Below are 8,128 nucleotides of genomic sequence, written 5' to 3' on the forward strand. Positions count from 1 at the left end.
CTCAGTTCAGGGTCACTGCAAACAGAGATAATCAGAAGTAAATACAGACTCTCTCACACACCATCAATATTTAAGGATGTTTTCACTGCGGTTTAAATCCTACATATACTTGATGTTGATGCAGGAGTAAAGCCTCTCAGAATCAAACACATTTAAGCCTCTGTGACTCAGGACTGTGTGAAGTGCACAATCGAACACTTTTTAATCTGTTTCAAGTTAAACACAATGAAGTGTTCAAAGGAAAAACATGTTACTATGTGAATCCTGCTTGATGGACCAGAGCAGAGCCTCCCTCTGTGCTCTGTTCATCACTCTGTCAGTCTGAGTTATTCATGAAGCACAAGCAGCTGATGATAAGCTGGTTAATGTTGGCACACACACACACTGTGACACTGTCAGACATGAGGAAGTGTGCAGGTAAACTCTGCTCAGAAATGACAATGAGGAGCTACACAGACTGATGGAGCTCATAGAGTGAGACGTTTATTTTACATGAAGTAAACCTGATGTATGATCTGATCTGTAGATCAAACTGATGTGTTTAATAACCTGTTGTTTAGGGCTGGGCGATATGGCCTCAAATCCATATCACGATATATTCTTCTGTATAACATATTTTCCACACTTAAAATCCTTTAATTTCCTCAAAAATCGAGAGTGTGCCTTATGTATGAATTCTGGTTGTGCTTACTGACCTCGAACCGATTTTGGCTGCAGAAATCTGTTAAAAATGTTTTAGTACAACTTTGGTAAGCAGCACTGCTTGATGGATCGTCAGAGCATCACGGCTGCCGTAGTGAGGAGCTTCACGGAGGAATCTGGGTCCAAAACTCCGACAACTTCAGGTACCAAAGTCAAACGAACACAAAGAGTTAAAAATGGTCTAAATTCTTTCATCTTTAATTAAATCATCAGCGTTGCTGCTTTACCAGGTGTAACAATTAAGTTTAACATCCAGGTAGGGCTGCTCAATTAATCGAATTTTAATCTCGATTACGATCTGGGCTTTCAACGATCATTAAAAATGACTGAGCCGATTATTAGCCCCTCCCTCGTGCTTTACTCTCGCGCTGCTCCGTGTGGCAAATCGAGCGCACCTCTCTGCATTTCAAACACGTGTCACAACAATTAAGAGCAGCGGCCTCCAACCTTTTTTGCTCCACGGACCGGTTTATGCTGGTACCGAAAAAAAGAAAATTTATTCATAACACACGTGAAAAGACCCAGGAAAACCAAGTCAACGATAAAAACAATAACAAAATAACGTGGAAAACCGATAAAAACCCTGAAAACTATACATTTCACACCTGAGCCTCAACTCTCGCGGCCCGGTACCAAACGACTCACCGACCGGGACCGGTCCGAGGCCCGGGGGTTGGGGACCGCTGATTAAGAGGACCCGAGGGAAGCTCGGAAAGCCAAGCAGAAGTTATTTGGAGAGGAGAGTGACTGCTGTTGGTTGAAAAGAGGTAAAAAAACTTCAGTGGTTTGGAAACATGGGTTCAGTCAGACGTTGATCAAGTAGACTGTGTGTAAACTTTGCTACGGTGTCATAGCTGCACCACAGAGCAACACTGCAAAGTTCACTAAACATAGATGTTTACATTTTTCATTTATTTTTTTATATTGCAAACATTTGCACTGTTATCAGTATTTGCACACTATTTAATATTATTTTTTGACAACCTTTAAAGTCATTATTCAACACATTGTTATTGTTAAATAAATATTGTCAAATAATCGAGATCTCAATTTCAATGAAAATAACCGTGATTATCATTTTTGCCATAATCGAGCAGCCCTACGTCCAGGCATCCATGAAAACAGAATTTATTCAATTTAACGGAGTTAGAAGTTAACAGGAAGTTAGCTCGCTAGTTTCCACCTAAACATTTCATAGCATATTCTGACTGAGAGATTTTTGAAACTAATTGAAACGTACAGCTCTGCTATCACTTCCAACATAAATGAAGACTAAACAGCAGTGGCGTTTGCAGGGTTACTGAAGTTGGACTACCTGGTATATAATGTTGTGCTACATGACTGCTAGCGACACAGTTATGTTAGCATAACATTAGCACAGTGAAGCTGGAGGATGAATGCTAACTTTTTGGCTTTCGCCATATTTCAATAGTGCTTCATCTCTTTGTTATGACTGTCGCCCGCCATAATTGCAGATGATAATTGTTGTAGCTGCTGCGATGCTTTCGACCAAAACAGGCGCAGCTTGATGACATCATCAACATGCGGTATAGTCACAATCTCTATCGTTGGCCAAATTTATATCGTTTCTATCGTATATCGTTTCTATGGCTCACCCCTACTGTTGTTACTGTTGATCAGCTGAGATCAGCTGTGCTACAAACTGGAACTCTGCTGAACTGGATTTACTCGTTTCGTGAACTTTTAAGAACGAATGCTTCCTTGGCTGAAAGCAGTGAACATAATTTAAAAAACAGCTTTACTTGCACATAAATCTGTCAGTAAAGTCTGGATAATAAATTCTGGTGGTGTTATAGGTTCTCTTGGTCAGCTTGGTGTTGGTTTGGCTCCTGCATAAAACAGTTTGCTCTCATATTTGACACTGACAGGAACAAAGAGTAAAAAACACGACAACCAAACTAAAAAAGAGAGACGAGTTAAAGCAGAAGATATTTTGTGTGTCAGAACATGTGATCCTCACCAAGAGAGAAAAGCTCTGATTATTGTTGCTGAACTGTGATGGTGAACAGTCTCCTCTGTTGATCCCAGTGTGACTGAAGTCCGTGTGATGAGTGAGGACTGAGCCTGTGTTGGTCGATCGTCTCTAAACAGGATGTGAAGCATCAGTTCAGTCGTATTAAAGCCCTGAATAAACAGTCCTTCTGTATCCACTGTCTGTGTTTGGCTCCTCATCTTCAAAGGCTCAACACAAGATGTTGGTCACATCAACATAAAACACAGGATTTGCTGCAGATGTTGAAGTGTGTTCTCCATATGAGAGAAGCTGCTGATCGTGTTTGTATGTTAGCACCTGTAGGATCGATGAACAGCTCTGACTCAGTTCACTAACCAGGCTCAGGGGAATAACTGGGATATTTCCCCAACAGAGACGTCCTGCTGGGATCGTTTTCCTGCTCTACACTCTGGTGTTTCTGCTCAAAAAAACAACAAAATGAATTTCCATGAGCCTACAGATCGTGGACTTCTTTGAGAAACTTAAAGAAGACGCTTTTCTTTCCTTAGATTGAACTTAAACAAAGGATTTGAGGAGCAGAAAAGTTTTTAAAGAGAAATTAAACATATTAATAAATATTCTGTTTATTTTACGTTATTTAGGTGTTTAGGTTATTTTTCTGTTTTCTGTCACACGTCTGCTCTCGAGTCGTTATCAACAGTGTATCAATGCATTCCTGTGGGTGGAGACAGAAACACACACCCAAAAAGAGCTCAGAGCAAGAATAAAAGAGGAGGAGACAGGATCAGAGTGGGACAGTGGAGCTTGTTGTTGGTGTCTCTGTGTGAAGAAACTGTAAGTTTGCTTTGTTTCCACCTTTAACAGTTTGTTTGTTTCTGTGATGTTTGGACCTGATGTCCTCCATCACACCGACACTCTCTCTCCCCTCTGTTCCATATGTGACAGAGGGGAGAGAGTCTCTCACTCAGAGAACCAAGGTTACAATGTAACCACACGTTCCGCTCTTGTGTTTGAATCCTCATGATTATAGATTATTGATTGGCTGGAATCAAACAGTTTGAAGAACATTTATTCGTGTGGCAGTTTCAGCTGCTGCTCACAAATCTGATAACAGGAACAAGTTAGTTCCACGAGGAAGACGTTCGTCTGGGCGCGTTGGCCTCGTCGGTCATGTGACCGTGTTACTGTTCGGGCTCAAACTGATACGAGTGGTTTAGCAGGTGTGACAGGACGATGCTGCACAGCCTCATTGTTCAGGTGTGAGTCAGACTCTGAGTCTTTATACAGTCCTGTTTAACAACATGTTGTTCCTGTTGATGTGTCACAGAGATCAGCTGTGCTAAACTCTGCTGCGTGCAGCTACTAGTTTCTCTAGTTTGGTGATGGAAACGTCGATGAGACTGTTTCCATCACCAAACATCACGAGGAACACCTCTGAGTCTGATTCTGACTCTGTGCATAAAACCACAAATATCCCTTCATGTCTGTTCATCGGATTCTGTAATGTGAGAAACTTTGATGTCTGAATTTTGTTCTATCATTAAAGGATGTTGGCTGCTGTGTTTGCACATGCTCAGTGTGACAGGATGTTGGCTGCTCTATTTGCACATGCTCAGTGTGACAGGATGTTGGCTGCTCTATTTGCACATGCTCAGTGTGACAGGATGTTGGCTGCTGTGTTTGCACATGCTCAGTGTGACAGGATGTTGGCTGCTCTATTTGCACATGCTCAGTGTGACAGGATGTTGGCTGCTGTGTTTGCACATGCTCAGTGTGACAGGATGTTGGCTGCTCTATTTGCACATGCTCAGTGTGACAGGATGGTGGCTGCTGTGTTTGCACATGCTCAGTGTGACAGGATGGTGGCTGCTGTGCTTGCACATGCTCAGTGTGACAGGATGTTGGCTGCTCTATTTGCACATGCTCAGTGTGACAGGATGTTGGCTGCTGTGTTTGCACATGCTCAGTGTGACAGGATGGTGGCTGCTGTGCTTGCACATGCTCAGTTTGACAGGATGTTGGCTGCTCTATTTGCACATGCTCAGTGTGACAGGATGTTGGCTGCTGTGTTTGCACATGCTCAGTGTGACAGGATGTTGGCTGCTCTATTTGCACATGCTCAGTGTGACAGGATGTTGGCTGCTGTGTTTGCACATGCTCAGTGTGACAGGATGTTGGCTGCTCTATTTGCACATGCTCAGTGTGACAGGATGTTGGCTGCTCTGTTTGCACATGCTCAGTGTGACAGGATGTTGGCTGCTCTATTTGCACATGCTCAGTGTGACAGGATGGTGGCTGCTGTGTTTGCACATGCTCAGTGTGACAGGATGGTGGCTGCTGTGTTTGCACATGCTCAGTGTGACAGGATGGTGGCTGCTGTGCTTGCACATGCTCAGTTTGACAGGATGTTGGCTGCTCTATTTGCACATGCTCAGTTTGACAGGATGTTGGCTGCTCTATTTGCACATGCTCAGTGTGACAGGATGTTGGCTGCTCTATTTGCACATGCTCAGTGTGACAGGATGGTGGCTGCTGTGTTTGCACATGCTCAGTGTGACAGGATGTTGGCTGCTCTGTTTGCACATGCTCAGTGTGACAGGATGTTGGCTGCTGTGTTTGCACATGCTCAGTGTGACAGGTTGTTGGCTGCTGTGTTTGCACATGCTCAGTGTGACAGGTTGTTGGCTGCTGTGTTTGCACATGCTCAGTGTGACAGGATGTTGGCTGCTGTGAAAGCTGAATGCTCTGTGGTTAGAAGTGATGTCACACATTAGGATAACTGTGCTCGCTCTCTGTCAGAGTAACAGAGAGCGAGCAATTTGACCACATGACCCTCAGTACACAGCATGATGTGCGCTGTAAACAGGAAGTAGAGGAGCAGGACTGAGGTAAACCTCTGAGGGATCAAACTGAGACTGAGCTCCAGATGTTTCCACATGTTTCTGCTCTGCGTGTGTTTGATGATTATTTCAGGTATAGATGATGGAATATGGCCAGTCTGATGTGAGCCTGCTTCTCTGACAGCTCCTCACCTCTCTGTGCTGCCCCCTGCTGGCTCTGATCATTACTGACTGAGTCCTTGCTGCCACTTTATTAGGTACAGCTTGCTAACACAGGCTCAGACCTGCTTTGCCTTCAGAGCTGAGCCTTAAATCTTCATGGCTCAGATTCAGCGAAGTACTGGAAACATCCCTCAGAGTCATGTGATCAGTGACGTCTGCTTTCAGCACTGACAGATAGACAGGATATATAATAATAATAATCAAATGCTGATTTTTTTTCAGCCCTTTGTCTGAATGCTAATCCAGCTGTGTGTGTTTGTAATGACAGTAAATAAATGTCAGACTTACAGCTCCTGCTTTACTGCATTAAAGTGATCAGATGAGTTCAGCACTTTGACATGGATGGTAGTGAAAGCAGGAAATGACAAATGTAGCACAGCAGCAGCGTTTAACAGAAACTCTGGGATGAACATCATTCATAGAACAGCTTCCAGCTTCTTTTGCTCGGCTACAGTTTGGATGGATTTGCATTTAAAGATGCAACAAGACTAAAATGGTTAGGGTCAGGAGGTCAAAGGTCAGAGCTCCTGTGGGTCTGAGGGCGGCCTCACGCTGGAGAAGGATGAAGGCGTCTGACCTGAGCCAGTGTTTGACATGAACACATCAGCACTGCTGTCAGTGAGCCTAACGACAGCCGTTAGCATCATTTCAGTGTTTCAGTCATAAAAACACTTCCTGTCACTGTGGTGGTTACAGTGACATCATGCAGTTTGTGCTTTGACCTCCAGAGGGCGACAAATCAGCACAGACAGAGAGCTCCATTCAAACTTTGCTGCCATCAGGAATAATTCTTCAAATATAATCATCAGTGTTTGAGCAGCTATGATATCAGGGACAATCTAGACATGTGTGACAATACTGAACATGTCACATGACACACCTCAAACATCATGTGATCCACTCTCAGTCTGCACTTTCATTCATGACTTCAACAGGTTGAAATGAGCTTTGAAGAAACATCAGTGAAATAAATCTTTCATGGATTCATGTGAGCAGCAGATGAACTTTGTACCAACAACATCTTCAATAACAGAGTCTGAATGAAGCTCAGGTGTTGATGCTGCTCACTGATTGGACGCTTGGTTTCAGCTCTGCTCTCAGTCTTTACTGCACAGGTGAAGGTAGAAAGTGTGACTGGATCTATAGACTGGAAAAAGAGAAACATGCTGAACATTTGAAGCTTTGCAGCAGAAATGTTCATGTTACAAATTAGAGATGGACCGATCCGATATTACGTATCGGTATCGGTCTGATACTGACCTAAATTACTGGATCAGATATCGGAGAAAAATAAAAAATGTAATCCGATCCATTAAATATCACGAAAGCACCTCACAAAACTTGCAACACGCCGTAACTCACCTCAGAACGTTAGCACTCGGAGCAGTATGCATCACGTGATAGAGCGGCTGTGGCATGCGGGACCTGTCGGTGGTCTGGATAGCATGTGGAGCTTCGCTAGCAACCCGGCATTTCATCTCCGACAAAGTTATCCCGAGAGAAGTAAAGCAAGTGTGTAAGTCCATCTCTGAATGTTTGTAAAGCATTCCTGCGTTAAGCTTAACGAGCGACTGCCTCTCGCTCTCCGGCTGCTACTTCAATCGTGAAACTGCTTAAATCAGCTGATCGGCTTTTCTGTCGCGAGTCCGTCTCTCTTCTTTGTTTTTGGTCCACTTTGCACCAGAAAGAGGAAACCAGCGGCTGAACAACAGCAGAACGTTTAAGCTTGATCAGCTGTTGTTAGAATTTATTTAATATTACTTTCTACACCAGGATCTTTTTCTACGTAGCTGACGGCTGGTAACTGTGCAGGGGCGGATCTAGCAAAGTTTAGCCAGGGGGGCCGATAGGGCATGAACAGGGAAAAGGGGGCACAAAGACATACTTTTCTTTCTTATTCTCATTTAAAATGTCGAGCTTTTAATAAATAATTATCTGACACCCAAAGTTTTAATTTGATGTAAAATGAATAGAAGTCAATTACTGTATATAGTGACTATTAAGTCTAATATATATACCCTAGTAAGCTATAGTACTTTTTCCTTTGGGAAGGTACCATCTGTGCAGTCTGCAATTTTGTTGAAGAAAGATGTTGAATCTATTTAATATTTCTTGAAAAATAATTGATTTCTGTGCATTTTTTTTTCACACTGCATCAAATTAAGGTTGATTACGTCGATTAAGCATCATGAGGTGGAGCGTGAGGGGTGGTTCCCTATTTTTTATTTATTTATTTTTGTTGTTGCTGGGAGTTGGAACCCTATTAGTTAGGTTGCTTAATATTTACGCTAAGTACTCTTTAAAATACCAGAATAGGGAGGATGGTGTAGGTTTAAGTTTATTAGATTGATCAGTATTGCTGAACTATGAAATGTTTTTTTTGTATACA

The sequence above is a fragment of the Mchenga conophoros genome, linkage group LG16 (assembly GCF_057382185.1).
Source record: "Mchenga conophoros isolate Kocher_MC1m ecotype Shallow Benthic linkage group LG16, M_conophoros_male_GT1.1, whole genome shotgun sequence".
Lineage (NCBI taxonomy): Eukaryota > Metazoa > Chordata > Actinopteri > Cichliformes > Cichlidae > Mchenga > Mchenga conophoros.